General features: G+C 31.7%; 2 protein-coding genes across 2 annotated transcripts in view; one reads left to right on the top strand and one right to left on the bottom strand.

Moving 5' to 3' along the window:
• Positions 1 to 20,496, bottom strand: part of LOC129232235 (bicaudal D-related protein homolog) — a 70,388-nt gene that overhangs the window by 46,298 nt on the left and 3,594 nt on the right. The window lies entirely within an intron of this gene.
• LOC129232233 (protein ABHD11-like) overlaps positions 8,484 to 20,496 on the top strand; it is a 69,162-nt gene continuing 57,149 nt past the window's right edge. The window contains exon 1 of the mRNA XM_054866448.1: positions 8,484 to 8,699. The gene's annotated coding sequence lies outside the window, so the exon portion shown is untranslated. The remainder of the gene's footprint in view (positions 8,700 to 20,496) is intronic.

Genomic DNA, 20,496 nt, shown 5'->3' with positions numbered 1-20,496 from the left:
TTATAGGTTATTAACCCCCGGGTTATTAACAGCTTTTATTAATTTTTAACGAATACTGATTTATCTCTCAGAAGAGATTAATTAATTCAGTTACAGGAGAATCACTGTTTGATATGCAAAGAGTATTTAAAAGCATATGATTGATCTGTGTCGGCAATCGACATAGCTTGAGATAACAGCCAAGTAAACGAACTATCTTCCTTCGGCTAAGAATTTATGTGAATGGTTGCGTAAAAACTGCTCTCGACTCATGGCAAAACTAGTATACTTTCATGTATTCCTACTCACTACGAAAATGACGGTTATCCAGTAAAAATCTGGATAAAGATAGTTCCAGATTTTTATCTTTTTCTAAAAAGACTCTAAAAGAGCAAGTAGTGTCCTTCTTTCTTAGTGAGATTTTTCATTTTTAGTTCATGTCATTTGCAGTAAAGTTGCTTAAAACTAAGCAAGTTTTTTCTAATCTCTCAGCGTCAGATATTTTGAAGAAAGTAATTCATAAAATTCTTCCATTCCCACGTTTGAAATTTGATTTTTTATATTCTTTTTAAAACGTCCTAAACCTGGTTTGACAATATTTGGAAAATGGCTTTCTTCGGATCTGACTATATGAGTGAGCACTTCTGTACTTGAAAAAAGTAATACAATTAATCAAAAGGATTTCGGTGCGATCCCATATAAAAAAAACAATCAAAGCGTTTTTTATTTACAATTTCAAATAAAATAAAAACCATAGAAAAGTAGGTTTACATAAATTCAAATTGAACAATTTTTCTGATAAAAGTACATTTTTCTAAAAGCAAACAGTTTAAAATTAAAGCCAAATTTAAGAAAAAAATTCAAGTAAAGAGAATCAACCAAAAACTTTCGTTGAATAAAATTTATTTCCCTTTCCCTTTTTTTCTCTTTCAAATTTGAGTCGAAGTGGATTCCGAGTAGACACTAAATGCGCACGCCCGCCCTACAATTCTTTTCTGATTAGAGATTACACATCCGTTTCAGTTTCAATTTTATATTCAAACTGCAATTTTTACTGAAAAATAAATCGATCAAATCAAAGTATTTTGAACTTTTATCCTCGTTGTTGATTCATCTGACTACTGTATTTTAGTAAAACTTATTAATCGCGGTTAGTTGTGTCTTCCAAGAAGTAGTCCAAAGCTTATCCGGCATTGTTCGATGTCACCATGTACTCACGCAAAAACATAAACTCGTAATTTCTTTTAAAGCTGTTTCCGATACATGTCTAAACATTAAATGGAAGGCACGCATCCGCAATTGGGCAAATGCGAAACTCAAAGCCAAACTATTCCCATTGTTAAGTTCAACCATCTGGAACACATAGCGGTCAGGGGATTTCATCCTTCTGAAAGGACATTGTCATCCCATAACGGGGATCGTCTTGAATATCGATAGGAACGGTAGATCACGTTCGTTCGAATCACGTGGAATCATTTTTTATTTTTTTTTCAATTCCAACAAAAAATAATAAATTCAATTCCAACAGAATCCTTTTTGGAAGATGAGTATGAGAGTAAATATTTTCATCTGGTAAAGTACGTTTTGGAAATGTTTTTGTTTTCGGTACGTGACGTTTTTTAGTAGAGGGTTGATTGTATAACAAGTACATACTACGAAAAATGAATCAGATGTGGAAAGATGCAGGGGTTCCCCGATTGGAGGTCACAGGAAGTCACTGCTAAAAATTTCCTTATTCGGCAAATTTTGTCTGATGATTCGGCAAAATCTGGAGTTTTAATCCGCAAAGTTATCATCATTTGGCGAAACTTGGAGTTCCATTTGACAAAATTCGTATCATTTGACGAAATTTGGAGTTCCATTCAGTAAAATTATCATCATTTGGCGAAAATTTTGAGTTCCGTTCGCCAAATTGAGAGTCTCCTAACTCCAAAAAACTTAAGTTTGGTCACTGGAGAGTTGTACTATTTGTACAGAGACTCCAAAAAGTTTGAATGCTATGCATAATTTCTGCAGATATGATATTTCAGGTTTCATACAATGAAAACAGATTTTAAAACGAATTTACGGATACAACGAAGTGGGGAGGGAGGGGGCGCACCCTGTCCCAAGGAGTTCTGACAAGCTGTAAGAATTAATTTCTTCGTAGTTGTTACTTTCCATCATTCATATTATTATTACTTTTAGTGAAATGACTGGCCATAATTTAATAGGGTTCTTTACAGCATACATGTTGTTCATATTCTATAGACTTCCGTAACATAATATTGGGAGAAATTCCTGCTGTTATAGAAGGATGAAAAGAAGAGCGGTTCCATATAACATGTTTGGTTGTATGCTTTTTCAATGAAAAATGTTTTACATGTCTCACAACTACATGTTTAAAGCACTCATTTGATTTTTTTTCTTTTTGAAAAAAAAAAGGCAAATGCTTTCATTTCTATATTTTAAACGCTTAGAATTAAAAATTAAGAGAATAAACCGTGATTTCGGTGTGAAGAAAAAGAACAAAGGACAACAAACACCACAGCAATTACGTAAAAAAAATCAGATATCATTCTAAAGAGTTTATTATTATTGTTATTATTATTATTATTAATCATTTTGATTTCAATCAGTTCGGCTACTAAATATTTTATTAACGACTACATATGACTTGGCAACAATTTTGGGATTTTTTTTTCCACTGTACGTACAGTGTCGTTCCTACATTTTTTTTTCCTGTTGCTTTGCAGACTGCGAACTCCATACAACCCTCTGAATTTTTAAACTCGTTATGCTTATTACTCGTTTAGTTTTCACTTTCCAAATACTTGGATTTCGTGCTAGATTATTGGAGATGTTATTACCTATTTATTTCTATTATTTTTCATATGTTTACAAATAATTTGTAAATATGCACAGTTATAACTAATTAAAGCATAATATGATTATTGTGACATGAGTAGGGTGGAGGAGACATAACAGTATTTTAAACTTTAACTGTTCTTTAAGTGTGGTACATAGGAATAACTTTAAAAGACACTATTATAGCATAAGTTCTTAAAATGCTGAAAGAAATTTTTTCATATTTACTTAGGAAATGGTAACTACACGTTTTGTCTCAGTAAGGGCAACATTCAAGAACTTTCATTTTTCAACAAGAATTCGTTACAGAAGTTAAAAATAAATAAATCTGTTGAACAAGCTATAAAACCACCAAGGTATTGTAAAGTAAAACTTAATTTATTTTTTTATTAATTTCAGAAATTGCATCTAGCACCTAAACTTAGTTTTTGATACGCCACTGATTATTAAAAACGATCAAAATTGCCTTTCTTATATTTTATGCAGTTTTGAACATTGATTTTTTGAGTACGTAGAGTAACTACTACAAAGTTGTTTTGCACAAGTTATAAACTCAAAGTGTATCCAGTACTCATACTGTAGCAAAAGAACATATGAAGCAGTGGGAAGCAAAGGGGTTTTAGAGGACATTTTCAAGTTTTGAATAAAACGCGTTTTAAGTTCCGGTCCTAGATAGGCTTTCATTGCAAAGTTTTTCTAAATCATGCTGTATAGCAGCACCAACCGGGTCTACTAGTAAAGGGTGTTTTTTTAGAGGTATAGAACTTTAAGTGAGGAACACTGTTTGATCTGTGAGCCATTTTGATAGTTGTCACTTGTTTTGTGTTTAGTTTGGTTTGCCATTTCATCATGAATAGACAACAGGACGGTGCGTATATCACAAATGATTTATTGAAAGAAATTTTCGGTGAACGAATAATTTCGCTTAATGGACCCGTGAATTGGCCTGTAAGATCATGCAATTTAACTACGCTGGACTTTTATTTTGTGGGGCTGTGTGAAGTCTCAGGTCTACACCGATAAGCCACAGACTACTGACGCCTTGGACGAGAACATTTGCCACATATCACTCACATACGGCCCCCATTGCTGCAAAAATGATAGAAAAATGGACTTCCTGATTAGACTTTCTCCAAGCCAGTCAAAGCGGCCATATACCAGAAATCACATTGTGTTTTATTTGAACCTAAAGTTCTATACCTCTAAAAAAAAGCCACCCTTTACTATCTTTTGCCCCAAAACAGAGGAGAGGTTCACCCGCCATTCGTACTGGTTATCTCCAAATTTTTAATTTTGGCCCTTTGTTTCTCAGTGCCTCATATCACGAATGAACCACCAACTTAATCAGTAATTTTACAAACAATCGTATTCGTGAGACTTTAAACTTAACATAAATTCCGCATGAATCGACTTCTTAAAATTTTAAATTTCATGTTTTCAGTTAAATTTTTTCATGCGATAAAACTAGAGAGCGTGATCAAAATACATCGCATTTAGAAAAATATCTCCCGAATGATTCAGCAATCTCTATTTGAATGTCTTTGGTCATGCGTTGTGAGTTAGAAAGGTCTACTAGAATAAAGATCTTTTCTGTTTTTCACGCCCACAACGTATTTAAAATTGTCATTCTTGTCTAGTGAAACGTATTTATAACTATTTGTTATGCAAATTGTAGGAGTAAAGTTTATCTGAATAGCATAATCTTTTTAAAGATTTATCCTTTGTTGAATTCGAAATACTTTCATCTCTGGAGGTAGCAAATTTCAATAGGGTGAACCGTTGAATACTAATGTACTTCATGCAAATATATTTTATTAATAGGTACAACTTGAAGTACATGCTGGAAATATATTTTTAAAAAGAAATTGATACGATAATTAGAAGATTCGTGCAATGAAAATGTGGATAAAATAAGAAATAATCTGTCAGTATTACTCGAAAGCTACGAAGAGAAGAAATCATCATTAGTAGTTTGTTTTTGTTTCAGCGTTTGTTTTCTCTTCTGGCTCTGAAGGTGAAGAAATATGGACAAGACCAATGCTTGTGAATTTTACACCATTATTTGACGTTAAAGCTACAAACAGTTCGTCTCATCCAGTTATATGTCTTTTTTTTCCTGCCCTCTCAGTGTATTTGGACAGTTAGAACTTTAGTCTAAAGAAGTGAAATACAAACATGTCTTCAAGGGAAACAGATGCCATGTTTCAGGGTAAGTTTATCCACAAAGTAAATCGAAAGCCTTATATTTCGACGAAAAGTTTTTTCCTAATTAACTCGGGTAGTACACAAAAATATTTTTTTTCCTTATTGTAAAACTAATGGGCAAATATACAATGTGTTCCATTTTAATCTGCAATACCTTTATTTTTACAACCGTTAGTTCCAGATGTATACTTCCAATTACAAAAATGTTCAAAATCAGATGCAGAGTTAAGGCATTAAAAATTTGAAGCAGAAATAAAAATTAGTCAAAAAATACAAAATTTAACTGTTTATACGGGCCCTAGGTCCTCTGACTAATACTTAGATGATTAATCTCCGTTGACAACTATTACTGACACAAAAATCTTGACATTTGTAGGACTGAAACTCAAGGAGATATTCCAGCTCAAAGCTCAAGGCAGCATACAGAAGATGAGATTGGAACTTATCGCCCTTTCAGAAGAATGACGGGTCGTCAAAGTAAGAAAAACAAGGTATTAATATTTTTCACTGCTATTTAAAAATAAATACAAATGCTATGCCGCGATACACAAAAACACACTACAAAACCTCGAACGATTTGAAAAAACCCACTCTATACACATATAATTTTAAACCCTTGTTAACCGCTATATTTTCCCCCAAAAGGTGTTGCTGATAGCGAGTGAAGAGCGGTGCAAGTTACAAAACGTTGCGTTTCATATCTCGGTAAATATTGGCAGTACTAATTTTAAACGTTTTGTGTTGGAATTACTTTTCAATGGAAATTATTTCTCTAAAAATAACTTAGGAGACCTGGAACCCGTACAAAAAGTTAAATTTTGTATTTTTTTTTTTTTTTTTTTTTTTTACTTCAAACTTTCAATACATTAACTCTGCATCTGATTGTGAACATCTTTGCAATTGGAAGTATACATATAGGACTATCGGTTGCGAAAATAAAGGTCTTGCAAGTTAAAACGGAACACCCTGATTTTTTGTAAAACAACGTTCCTTAAAATTGGGGCACGCTAAATACACATTCCTGTGCTATAATAGATTTCTTCACGAAATAAGTGCCTCGAAAGCAAACAAACAACGCCAGGAGAGATTTTACGTCAAAAACATCTCACCCAGAACTTGTGCTACGGACAAAATTAAAAGTATATATGCATCTCTAATGCATGTTTAGTTGTGAAATAATTTCTTTGAACACATCAGCAGAGTAATAATTAAATAAATATTTTTAATGGATGAAAATGCATCCGATAAATATTTTGTCAGATGTCTTTTATCCATAAGCTTGCTTCTTTTGCATTGAAAAAGGCTTTCCTTTTAGTGCCGAAACATGTGTATGTAGCAATCTGCAATTTTATGCGAGTCTTTTACATGAAACAAAAGCGTCAATCAGAACTTGTTCATAGTGCTCAATATAGTATTTTAGATCCTATGATTAAGCAACTGCTTAGAATCCGATGCCATCGACAGTTTTACGTCAAAACTTTATCCCTTTATATATGCCACGCTAAAAATTTCTTATATTACAAAGGCTTTAACTTTTTGAAGTGGGTGATCTCCAATCGCAACCGAGTGTAAAATCAAGATGGAATTTGTCAAAGTTCGCCTAAACTATGCAAAGTGGGAAATAAGTGGCCATGAAATCATCACTAACCCTCAGGTGATGAAATGAAAAAAAAAAGTTTCCCTTTCATTCCTCTTCAAAACATGTGGATGGAATCATTCATCATGGTTTTAAAAAAATAGAAAATTTGTGCACTTATATTCAGGCACAACATAAGGAAGCTACTGAAGCAGAGACAAATGAGAGTCATTCAGCGGCATTTTACGCAGCATTTAGTTCCATTTGCTACTGTCTGGCTATTGATCAAACAAACCATTGGAGAAGATGCGAGAGCTTTCGTCGCAAACAGCTATTCGAAGACCACGACGAGGTATCCATTTTATTTTAAGGTTTTCTTCCGCATTACAAACCATTTTGTTATACAGCCTAGATTATAGTCTTTCTATAATCCAGAATTAGTCTGATCTGCGGTTTCACTCGAAAAGTTTCTTGTTCGCCCACTCTCAGGGAAAATTTTGCAAACATATCCCTCAGATGTGTAATTTTCTTTCATGGAACTTCCTTGTATATGAAGCATTGGTTCAATCATTGCAGTTCAGTAATAAGATGAGTATTAAAAAACTGTTATTATATTGCCAAAACACATTTTGTGTTAGGCTCTAGAATGGTATTTACCTTATTTAAGTTAGTTTGTGATGCAAATTTTTAACGCAATATGATTCTTTTAGTCGTGCTTTCCCGTTTAAAAATGCCCTCTTGTTCCTGTTTTCCACTCAGAACTTCCTAATGATGTGATTCTGCTGCCGTCGATGATGTAATTGGTACTTGTGCTCAAAAAGCAAGACGAAGACATTTATTCAAAATACACAACGCAATCATTAGTAATATGTATTCAATGCAAAAACACACTATTGTATCTTAACCATAAAAATAGCTTGTGCTTCAATCAAAGAAAAGAAAAGTTTACTTTTTAATGGTTAAAAAAGTAATGTGCTCTGCTTACATCTTACAAAAACATACGCGCAAACATCATAGAGATGTTTACATGTCAACACAATTAAAAAAGTTATGTGTATTGCACCACATAAAAGAAAATCATACGGAAATGTATGTGTCAGAATCATAGCAAAACATGAGCCAAAGTCTGCGAAATGTATGAGTCTTAATCGCACTAAACTTACAATCATAGAACTATCACCGAAAAATGGCTCAATCATAAGAAAAATTACAACACATAGGCATGTCCAAATTTTATGAAACTAAGGTCTGCCTTAAGTTAATATTCTCTGAATTCCACGACTCACAATATTTTATAATATTTTCATGAAAAAAGTAAATCATTTTTTATATAGTCTACAGGGAATAACATAAAACCTACAAGCAGTATGCAGAAGATTCCTTGACAAAGTTAAAAACTATACAAAATTAAAATATTTTAATGCTAGTAGAACACTAAATCAATATTCTAAAACATTAATATTCTTATTTAAAAATTTATTAAATTCTTTCCATGCCTGCTTAAAATGTCTGTTGATTTAATGTCCCGTTGATAAGTGCTTCTGATTTTTTAAATGTTGGTATTTTTGAAGGTTTTATTCGGAAAAACGTTTTTAACCTTTGATACTTTGTGAAAGTTTAAAAAAATATATAAAAAGGATTTTTTTACGAATTGTAAGAAGAGTATAGTCTGCCTTTGATAAGTTGACTTCCGATAATGGGCTGAAGCTTAGACAATTCTATTTGTTTATGTAGGGATGAACTTATTCTATAAATACATTTTTGATCATTTGAAATTCGTTTTTGTTTTGTTTTTTTCACTGACTTTTGATTACGTCAGGAATAACAAATTTTTTCAACACTGCAAGAATCATCGCCCACAGATCCATCATCGTAAAGAAAGTTATATCAACAAGATAAGTTAATGTTTTATCTTTCGGTATAAACGAGCGACCACTTAATGAGCCTTCTTCAGTTGAAGGTCAGAATGTCGGCCAATGCACGCTGACTCAAAGAAAGCTGCTCGTTTGTAACCTTACTTTTTGCTTGACCCTGACGAGAAGTATAATATTTTACTGCACGAGCTACCTGAAATATAGTTGGAATACAGCCGGTGAGTTTTTTCTGAGAACTTCTAATTTCACCGTCTGACGAGTTTAGAGATATTTCTGTGTATAATAAAAGATATTTTTCCCATTAAACTTATTTTGTAACAGACATGATTGGTTGGGATTCCTGGTATTATTCACCGTTTCAGAATTTGAGGATCTCAACCAATCAGGGGTTTTTAAACCTTTCTTCGAGAGTCGTCATTAACTTATTAACTCCGTAATATTTATAATATCTTAATGATTTTAAAAATATGCTCGTAAAATAGTGCACCTTCAGCTCAGTTTGAAAAAGATTCACTACATAGCCAATTTTTTTTATTTAAGTTTTTTTTTTAAATTTATTATTTATTTTATTTATTTATTTTTTTCATTTACTTATTTAATTTAATTTTATTTTATTTTTTTGCAATCATACCATAGGAAAATATAACCCTCTGATTTTGTTTTGTTTTCGCACATAATAACATAAAGATGCTATGATGCAATTTTGCTCATTTGAAAAAATGTTTTTAATTTCGCAAGTGAAAAAGCTGTTAGTTTTTTATTTTTGGGTTTTATGAAAGTTAAATTAAAAATTTATGAAAAAATTTTGATGAAGAGGAAGCAATCCTTAATTATATGAACTTCTGGGCATTTAAAATTTTAGTTTCAACAAATTAATATTTGAGAGCAAAATATTTTTAATGATCTGTAAGTAAGCAAATAAACTGATGCGTGCTAAAGAATAATACCAACTGTTCTTTTCTAGCATCTATAATAGTTGCTCAGGAGTCAGGATTTATTAATATTACATTAATTACGAAAAACATGCCAAGAAACAATAAGCACACTTTTAAGGGTCGTAAAATTCTGTCTTCCTGAAAAAGCAGAATGTGATACGAAATTATTAGGGAAAACTAATTTACACAAGTTTATTAAATTAACATATTTCCTAAACTCAAATGGAAATTTCTTCATCCAAATTTTCCTTCATCATACGATCTTATGACTTAAAACTCAACTAAAAGCATGAACTAGCTTTATGCACGAATGCTGACCACGTTTTTACAACGTAATTAAAATCCACTTTGCACAAAACGTCCTGACAAAAACACATAATGACGTTACAAATTCCTTCGAACGTCTTCACTTTAAAAAGTATTTTAAAAAAATCCACAAAAGAAAGGTCATTAGTTCCATCTCCCTGCTTAATATTGTTTCTTCACCACTAAAAAATGTTCCATGGCCAGGGTTAAAACCCGGAAAACCTCCCGTGTTCTTCTCCTTGTTCAAAAGAGACCTTTATAATTATAACAGGTTCAGTGTGTTTTAGAAATGTTATCACACACTTTGTTACGCTCTATGGAAAGGAACAATCGTTTGCAGCGCCTTTACAATCCGACTGATAAATAAAAGAGCAGTCAGGGTTGAACTTTACGCAAGAAATCCCGCACCTATCCTTTGTATTAACAAGAAATTTCTAAGATTAAAAACTTGAAAGCTTTGCCGTAGCAATCACTATTGTCTCCAAGCCTGTACACTTATCCAAGTATAGATTAGATCTTGTACCTTATTAGATACTCATTGCTCGACGAGAGTTGGACGCGTTAAATGCCATCAAAAAAATTATTTGCTTTCTAATCAATTATTGTTTGTTTCTATTAAAGGCACAAATGGGTTGTTTATGACGAACACACATGCATGAGTTTTCTTCACTATTACCGAGACAATACTAGTTTTTGCGAGAGGTAAAAATGTCTGATAATTTCCAAAATATTATAGAGTACATAAGTTATGCATACGTGGCCGCTTTGTTTTTGAGTTTATTTTCAACAATAGTAGGGAAATATCAGTGTTTCACAAAGCCACAATAAAATTTCAGGAATAAGCTCCCAAAAAATTGCTGAGTATTCTAAATTATGACAAAACAAAAAGAGATCTCTTCTGGAAAGCTCTCATAATTTAGAACACTATAATTTTGAAGGAGATTCCTGGACAAATTTATTTCTGTGAGTGTCAAATACAGACAGCCCAGCCGATTGCTGGTATTTTTCCCCTTTCGCTGAACATTAAAACACTGCAAAAAATATTAAAATAGCCCAAGTCAATGCACGTTGATTGTCGAAATGATTTTATCGCTATTCTCTAACCGATGGTTTGACATTTTATACTGACACCGTGTCAGTATATTGATTACAAACATTTTCAAGCTCGTTCTCAAAAATAAGAAGAAGTTGAAGACTTAAAGATAATCGTTGAAACATAAAAATCGAAAAAGAAATCAGGAATGAAGTCGAAAAATAATTACTTGCGGATTAACCTTCTGACCTTAAGAGAGTTTTGAAATCGTTGAAAAAGAAAAACAAAAGGAAAGGAGAAAAAATAAATGTGATTAATGTAGCAAAGTATATATCTAATTTCACAATTTTTTTCTTTAGCGTAAAATTCTGAATAAGTTTTGAGCTATAATAAAACCATTATTTTTACTGTGCGTAAGCATCTTCTTATTTGCACTTGAACCAAAACTTCGTATATTAATGTGGTGGTATTTTTTTTTCCGAAGATCGTTCAAATAGAAACTGTCTTTGTTTTCGTAATTATTGAATTTTAAGTATAGCGCTTCTCATTATTGTTGGCACTCGGAAAGCAACAAAAATCAAATTATTTATACACACACAGCTCCAAAATATGAAAACAAACAATATCCCTTCTCGAAAAAACTTATTTCGACAAAGTTTGTAGCTACCCTAATATCTCTTGTTTCCAATCCGTTTTAAAATAATTCGTTCGAAGACGAATGTCAACAATTGTGAGGTACACTTTACATCATATCGTTATTCTTGCTGTTATTTTTCACCGTCCTTAATATATTTCTAGAACTTCTACAGTTTTGAATAAATGACGGAGAAACAAAATTAGCCTCACAAAATAAGAACTTGTTCCTTGTGTGCAAAATTTGTCAATACTTTTCCTTTTTAAAGTCAGCTTTTTGCTTTATTTCATGCATTTTAGGCAGTCAATCTCAACCAAAAATAAAGAAAGAAGAAACCTTTCATTCATGCTTATGAGCAGGGGCGGCAAATAGGGGGGTCAAGAGGGGGCGGTCGCACCCCCAAAAGTTTTGCGCAGAATGATAGAAAATGGGTGAATTCAATTAATGTTAGTCGGAAATCAATGTTCATTAAAAAAAAGCTCGCTGGTTCTCAGTAACTATTTGATGAAACTCGACACGTTCCCAGACGTTTTTCGTTATTTGGATAATGACTTAAAAATTCATGAAGTATTTTCCGGCCTTTTCTGAACATAGAAAACTGATGTTAATTTTGACTAAAGAAGACATTTCTTCATACAGGCTAAATATTTCATACTTGTGTGTCCAGTGTAACGATGGTATGTCCAATATGAGAGGCGCGTGCAAAGTGGAGTGGCTGCATGATTTTCACAAGAAATATCCTTGATATTTTACATTAACTTTTACGCTCATTTTTAATTGAATATTTATTTAATGAGTGTTCATCGCTTTCTTCTGCTAGAAACACGTTTGAGCTGCTCAATGCATTATATGCTTTCATAGAAACTTCTTAAAAATGCATGTGATTATTGAATACAAAAACATATCAACAAATATCTTTTATGGGGCTTTATGATTATGCAATCTCGGAGTGACACAAGATGATCTTCAAGAGTTAAAACTAGACGAATTATTGCAAAACGATTCTTTCAATGGTGAAAAAGCTCATGCATTTTAGCATGCATGACTTCGTTTGAATTTTTATTCAATTTGTTTACATTGAGGAAAGTTTTTGAAAAATGTTTTACTCTATCAAAACATCTTCAATCCGCTACCCTTAATTTTCGGACTATTCAAGACTCAGTTCAATCTACAATTGATCTGTGCACCATACTACCGCAGTTCAATCTACAATTGAAACTGAAAATACATTTTACGTGGATGTATACTTCGATCAAGCGTGAAACTTCAAAAAAAATTCTTCCTTCGAGCCAATTTTAAAAAGACCCAAAATCCACATAATGATGTGAAGTCAAACATTGATTTTTTAATATTTTGTATGAAATAATAGATTTAGTTTCGAATGAAATTAACACAAGATTTGATGATAATTATTTTTTTTGTATGGTTGGCTCTATATTATCTGGATTGGATTTTGAAAAAGGAAAAATAAAATGTTTCAATTATGAGTAAAATTTTTACCATGAGGCAAGGAAAATTACAAGCAATATACCGACAGAGCGGCTATCACATCCAGAGATTGCAGCTTCATCCTTGTTATGGACTCATCAGTCTGGAATAGTGAAAAACAGAGCGGGAGGTAGATGACATCCCATTGACACTAAGAGCGCCGACGAGACTACATTACTCAATGATGAAAAATTAAGCCCCTCACAATTTTTTAAAGTTCCCTGCGTACCTTTGAAGAGCAAGATATAAAAAGTGTTTTCATACATAACTTTGTTACTTTAATTAATTTTTAACTATTCCAATCAGCTCAGCTATTAGATAAAAAAATTTTTATGTTTTAGGAGGTTAGGGAATTATTTTGTAAGCACAATGGGCAAAAAAACCTTTTTTATTTTGCTGTACTGGCAAAACAGCAGGACACTGGGCACTGATAAATTAGTAACACGATTCCCTGCTCTCCCGAATTCCAAAAATCACGCATTGAAACTTTTCCGAAAGGTATAAAAACTTTAGTATCGAATTGTTTTGTATGATAACTTATTAGAAAGTGAATCAAAATTTTAATTGTTACTAAACATTAATTTTATAATATTATATATTATAAACACAGGTTTTATGATCACTTCCTGTTAGTTAATGTGTGTTTGGGACCGCGCCGTGGTAATACATATTTAAAAAACTCGACCCCCCAAATGAAATGCTGAAATGCCGCCCCTGCTTATGAGTGATTGTAAATATTCCTTTTTTATTTCAATTACGAAAAAAATATTAATCTCACTTGAAAACGTAAACAAAACGAATCTCTTTCATATTTAATTCCTCTATTTATTTTTTTAAGGAGCTTCACTTCCTTAGATATACCCTAAAAGAAAGTTGCAAATAAAGTTCCTCTAAATCTTAGCTTCGAGCCTCTTCAAAAAGCTTTCCTCGGTTTCTCAGATCTTTCTTAATCTACAGTGTGAATCTCACGTACGATTAAGACTTAGCAAATCAGCGAACATAATATTAAGAGTGGATTTTTCCCGCATTTCTTATTAAAGAGAGCGAGTTCTGACGCACGACTTACAGGTAAAGACATCTGTGCAAGCATGCATGCGTTGCAAACGGACGCGACATTTACGACGACATAAAGTATGTGACGTTTTTCCTTATTCAGAAGCTCTAAATGCAATATACACTTTCTGCTACAGAAAGTGTTGCTAGAACAGTTGAATCACCTATGAATTACAATCGTTTTTCGCTTTCGGAAGTGATATTTATTTCAAATTTTCAGCTGCGTCTTTTACATTTTAGGGATACTCAGCTGTCCGGGGTTGTTTATTTATTTCCGGGTACGACGTTTGATGTGCAAATACAAATTTTAGAGACTTTCAAGTTTCGTTTATTTTTAACTAAAATACGAAAGTAGTCTGATGCCAGCAATGATTGTCTGAAAATAGTACAAAATAAAAACTTCTTCTTATGTCTGAAAGTATAATTCTTTTTAGGATTACAAGTTTTGTTTATTTTTATCTAAAATACGAAAACAGTCTGATGGCAGAAAAGATAGTCCGAAAATGATATAAAATAAAATATTCTTAATGTCTGAAAATATAATCTGAAAATATTTTTCTATTTATTTATTAATTTTTTTTTTTTTTACTTTCATTGAAGAAATAGAAACCATATGAAGTTGAGGAATTTTCACACAATACGCAACAAAATTAATTACTTTTAGACGAAATAATAGACAGCAAAACTTTGTTATCTACAGGAAACCTTTTTTTTCTGTTTTATATTTCAATGTTTGCAAAACAAGCAGTTATTAATATTAAAAGTGAAACAGGAAAGTAAAATTCTTACTGCTTAATAATGTTTATAACAAAAGCAAAATTGTTTGCGTTTATTTTCCAGTGCGGAAAATAAATGAGATTCAAGAATTCATTAATTGATTCAAGACCATCAGGTCAGCTACCTTCCTTAATGCACCTAGAGAAACTTACTTTGTTTTGTAGAAAGACCTTTTTTTTTTATTTCGTTGAGCAGACAACTAAGCGTAGATTGAAATTTTCTTGAATTTTCTTTTAATGCAAAAATCTAGTTTCTATTGTTCTCCACAGAAACCAATGTTTTTCAACCGTTCAAAAAAAAAAAAAAAAGCTCAAAATAATTTATTTCTTCTTTTTTATTTTTACGCTATCGAGTTCTTTCCGAAAGTTCGTCCCATGTCTACGGAATAGTTTAAGATTTTTGTTTGGATTTAAATCATTCCATTGACTTTAATTTTTGCCCCTTTTTTAACTGTTCATATTTGAACTTTGATCTGCTTCATCTAGATCTTTTAAGCAAATAATTTCGTTTGAATTGAGCTATTATCTCAACATTTAGTGGGAGAGAAGATAAAAGAAAGTTTTAAAAAAAAAAGGATTTTATGGAAGTATAGGTTGACTTTAATTCGACGCAACTTTCCTATAATATATGCTGTCCTCTCCGTTTTTATTAGCAATTAAATTTAAAAACTATAAGATAAAATAACGCTCGGCTATCTTCATAGGTGGGTTTTTTTCACTGTCTCGACGCATAATCTAAGATCCAGTGGTTCCCAACCTCTTTAAGACTAGTAAAAATAAAACGAATTATACGTAAGCAATTACCCCAAAAATGTTCATTCTAAAAACAAATTAGCTCTATCATTTTTTTTTCTTAATTACGAAAATGAATAACAATTCTAATATTAATTTTAAGCATTGAGCTAAGGAAAATACCTCTTTCTTAGCAATTTGTTGTAAAATAAAGTAATAGTCAATGATATGGTTGATATTATGATACTACTTAGTTACATCAATTCGTTTAATAGTTGTTGTTTCGGCCAGAGTACATTGTAAGTCCAGCTCCATATTTATTATCTCTTATATCAATCACTAACGGTCATCGATTAGGCAGATTTCATATGAAGGCAGTGAAAAGCAAAGGGATTTTAGTGGATATTTTCAAGTTTTGAGTAAAACGCGATTAAAGTTCCGGTTCTTGGTAAACTTTCATTAAAAAGTTTTTTTTAATCATGCTGTAAAACAGCACCTACCAGGGCTACTAGTACCACCTTTTGAACCAAAACAGAGGAGAGGTTCACCTACCATTTGTACTGGTTGCCTCCAATTTTTTTAATTTTGGCACTCACATCTTTTCGCTTCTCGCTGCCTTTTTTAATAATTCTGTTTTGTGACCGAATACTGACCCAATCCTGGTAATTTTTCACCCCATGGAAAATTCCTCTTTACTCCCTTTGGGGTAATTGCACTCAGGTTGGGATATAGTCCTAGTGGGCTCATTGCTGTTTAATGCAATAATTTACGTATTTTGTCTTTATTCAAGATCCGAGATAGGAAAAGGAAGTCCTACACATATGCCATACACACATAATTAATTGCATGTTCATTTAAGTCAATGAACCTTGAAATGCCAACGTGGGCATTTGGTTTGGTGCGTTTAAGATAATAACGAGTCCTTGATATTAATCTTGAAATGTGGGATTAGGGTTGACATCGGCGAGTTTGAAGCTAAACAAACGCACGGAGATAGCAGCTGTGATTTTTCTTTGGAAACAATTGAAGAATAAATCCAGGTTATAGAAGCCTTAATCTGTTTTAATTGCTTCGTAGGAAATTAGCAATTAAACAGCTCTTGATTTGCTAGAGTAGGAAACAGTTTAAAGCAGAATCAATTTTGACGTCAATTGGCTTTTTGTTTCATGCCATTAGCAGAGAACTAACTTGAAATGAGTTGCATGATTAGCTGAATGAAAGATTTCTTCAATTATTTAGAACTGTAAATATAAGTTGCTAACTATCCTCATTTTCAACTACTTATTAGTATTGTATTTTAGCCGCTGATTCCGTAAGAAGAATTAAAACTCGAATTAAATTCTATGAATCGATTCTACTCTAAGTAAAGATGCTAAATTTACGGAAACAAACAGCGTATAAATTTAGATTTATTGAAAAAAGTAGCAAATAATAATTGATGTACATAAAACTTAGATCATCTTACTGCTTCCTGCATTGTCAAATTTAATGTTTTCAAGTGGGACATTAAACATAAAAATTTAAATGAACGCGTTAGAATTATTATGATAAATTCTCGTTGTTCTTCGCAAGAAATTCCTACTTTTTCAATATTTCCGAGCAGAAATTAACCCTCCGGAATCAAACTAGAACGTTTTGAGGGGGTTTTCTCCCCAAATATTAGGTTTTTTTCACAACCATTCTCATTTCTATCCAAAGGTTAAGGAAACTAAAAAGCTGGATATTGTTACACAGTGTTATTTCTCAATGTAAAACTCTCTGTCAAAAGTGTAACTTATGATGTGCATATCATGTTTCCTAACTTATCTTTGATAATCCTCAGTTTACCCCAATAGTGATCTGCATAATAGTTTCGTTTGCTGCAATATCGTACTGAAGCACTTGAGACATTAAGCTACGTACAACCAAAGCTAAGACACTTTTTTGATTTTGAATTAAGGCAGATTTTATAATAGCTTCGGAAAAATCTAATCAATCTACTATAGATTTGATCTATGACTATAAGAGACCAAGAGAATTTTTCAAGTTTTCACAGATTGTTCCTTAGACGCAATCTAATGTAAATTTTATTATACTCTTACTGCATATAATATTTAGTATTTTGATGAATGTTCCTGTTATATTTTACTCCGAGTTAGAAAATATATAAGTCACGGTTAGCTGAACCAAATCGGTTTTTAGACGAACTTAGCACGTTTATATTTTAATTTCACTAATTGGACCAGACAAAAAATTAGCTCATGATAGCCGCTCTGGCAATATCACCAACGAGATATCTCTAATGATCTCCAACATTAGAATCGTCCGAAAAGACTCTGTTACAACTTTCGCTTTCAAGTGAAAGTTAGCAACCAATTGCCACTTAATCTATCGTTAATTAGGCAAACTTAACGGTTTTGGAGCTCAAGCAGAACTAATGAGTCAAAATCAGTTTCCCTTTCGTCTTGGTTGGTGTAGATGCAATTTCATTTTCCTCCCCGTGACAATAACTTTCTGCAGAAAATTCACATTGAGATTCCTTTTTTGTAGTTCTTCTGCGAGAACAGTCATAATTAATTAAAAGCCATCTCACAAAATCAGAGCTCGTTCAAAAATGCTTGGATATTTTTCCTCATTTTAAATGTTTTCATAAAGATTGAATTCAAAATGCTTACCTTTGCGTTGATAGTAGCATTAAAATGAGTGAAGGGATCAATAACAATTAAGTTTTGCAATGTAGGGGGAATGTGGGGCAAAGTGAAATGGTTAAGATGACTGAGTTTTTTCAAATTGAACAAATCAGAAATTTGTTTTAAAAATCACAGTACATAAAAAAAAACATTCTATTTTAGAATAAAACTTGCGTTTAAACATTATTTTTTATTTTTGACAGTAAATTTGAGTCTTCAAAAAAGGGGGGGAAATTTTTCACTTTTTTTTCATGGAGCAAAGTGAAAAATGAAATATTTTTCTAATGAAATATTTTCTCTATGATTATAAAACATATTTTTAATCAAAAGAATAAGTAAATAAAAGGCTGAATGAATAAATGAAGATAATGAAGCAATAAAGGAATAATTAAATGAAAAAATCAATTAATATATGAAGAAAAATAAATGAACGAGTAAAAGAATGAATGAATAAGAAAATAAGTGAATGAATTAATAAATAAGTGAATTGCTAAATGAAGGAATGCAGATGAATTAATTAATAAATGAAAACGTAAGTAATTTATATTAAATGTTTGAGTGAGTAAATGAAACCAACTATTTCACTTTGCCCTGTATGCACCTGACTAATTGTACAATTTATTAAAAATAGAAATAATCTTAATATTAATTAAATTAATACTGCATTGAATATTAGGAGGTCTCAATTAATATTCAGAATGTTAATAACAAGAACTTTATCATTTTATTACAACAAAAATGATTTTTGACTTACAACAAAGTATTATAATATGAGTATCAATTTTTTAAAATTGCCTGTATTATCAAATGCTTTAATAATCGGCGGTATTTTTTTCCTGACTGGAATAGACTACATCTGGTACTATATATTCAAAACAATACCAGATAGGTAGAGCTAAAAACGGAGTAAATATTTCACCATTTCACTTTGCCCCATGTTCCCCTGCCATGCAACCTGGGCCTTAGTAGCTACGCGGTTTTATTTGTATTTTATTTTCCCACTTACTATCAGTTAGCGGAATAACAGGGGTAGGGACCAGTTGCAATGTATTTTTGTTTACCTCTTTGCCTCTCAGAACTATATTAAATATTAATCCTGTGTATTTTTGTATCCTCTTTGGGGGGCATATACGGTCGAGGGGTCCCTCACAATTGCGACATGGCAAATCCGATTCTTAATTCTGAAACTATCTATTTCGGATAAAACCTGCTTGATCATTTTAATACTGTGTAAATGAATCTAAAATTTGAATTATGATAAGTTGAGACCTTTTCAAACTGGAAAACTACCTTTTAAGGCCATTTGTTTCAATTTATTATAAGTTGAATTTAGTCTGTTCACAAAGGAACTGCTGCACACAGGGAGACTACGAAAAGGAATGTAATCAACCCCTTCCCCCTACAACCTTGATTTTCTGTGCCACGTTGAATAAGCCTCGATGAATCCCCCCTCTCCCTCAAAACAAATTCTGGTTAATCTAGTGGCTGCACAAGAATATTAAATATATTTTTCTTTTTACTAAAAGGTATTATTTATCAATCATTAATAAGCAATTTCCCTTTTTAGTACCTGAGTAAATATGTAGTTTAGATACTTAAAAAATAGTATTTCACTTAGAAAGTTATGGAAAAAGTTATACATTGCAAGTTTACAACTTTCAAAAAGTAATATGTTTGGTGCAGAGCAGACAGATACAAAAGCGAGTACTATGTGAAAACAAGAGAAACCAATAACGCTTAAATTAAAATATATAGATATTGCTTTTTTTTTTTTTTTTTTTAATTCTCATACTTGCTAATGCGTGTTTTCTGACATTTAATTTCTGGACACAGGTAACTATCAAATTACTATTTGATAATTTTAACAAAACTATTCAGTATAATAATTATATTTCACTGCCGACTAAGCACATCATCACAACATTTAACAGCAAAATATTTCATCCAATGCAGTTGGTTTTTTTTTTTTTTTTTTTCTTTTTTGGCTACTTTTAACATGCACAAAAAATTTAAAAGCTCTTCCATGAGTGAAATACTGAAAATTGCGTTTTATGCAGGCAAATGAATTTTACAGAATTCAATCAAGCAAAAAAAAAAACTTTTTAAAACTTCTAAATCGGAATAATAACATTATTTCACTGCAGACAAAACACATCATCACAACATTTAACAGCAAACATTTTCATCCTCTACAGAGATTTTTTTATTTCTTTATTTTTTCATGTATTTATTTATTTATTTATTTGTTTGTTTGTTTGTTTTTTTTTAATTTACTCAGAAAAATTTAAATGTCCTTCACGAAGTGAAGTACTAAAAATTATTTTCATGCATCCAAATGTAATCAAGCAAAAAAAAACTTTTAGAACTTGTCTTCCGAATTCGCTATTTT

Source organism: Uloborus diversus, unplaced genomic scaffold (genome assembly GCF_026930045.1).
Source record: "Uloborus diversus isolate 005 unplaced genomic scaffold, Udiv.v.3.1 scaffold_111, whole genome shotgun sequence".
In the NCBI taxonomy this organism is placed as follows: domain Eukaryota; kingdom Metazoa; phylum Arthropoda; class Arachnida; order Araneae; family Uloboridae; genus Uloborus; species Uloborus diversus.
Note: the sequence above shows the minus strand (reverse complement) of the source record. Positions and strands in the feature narration are given on the sequence as shown.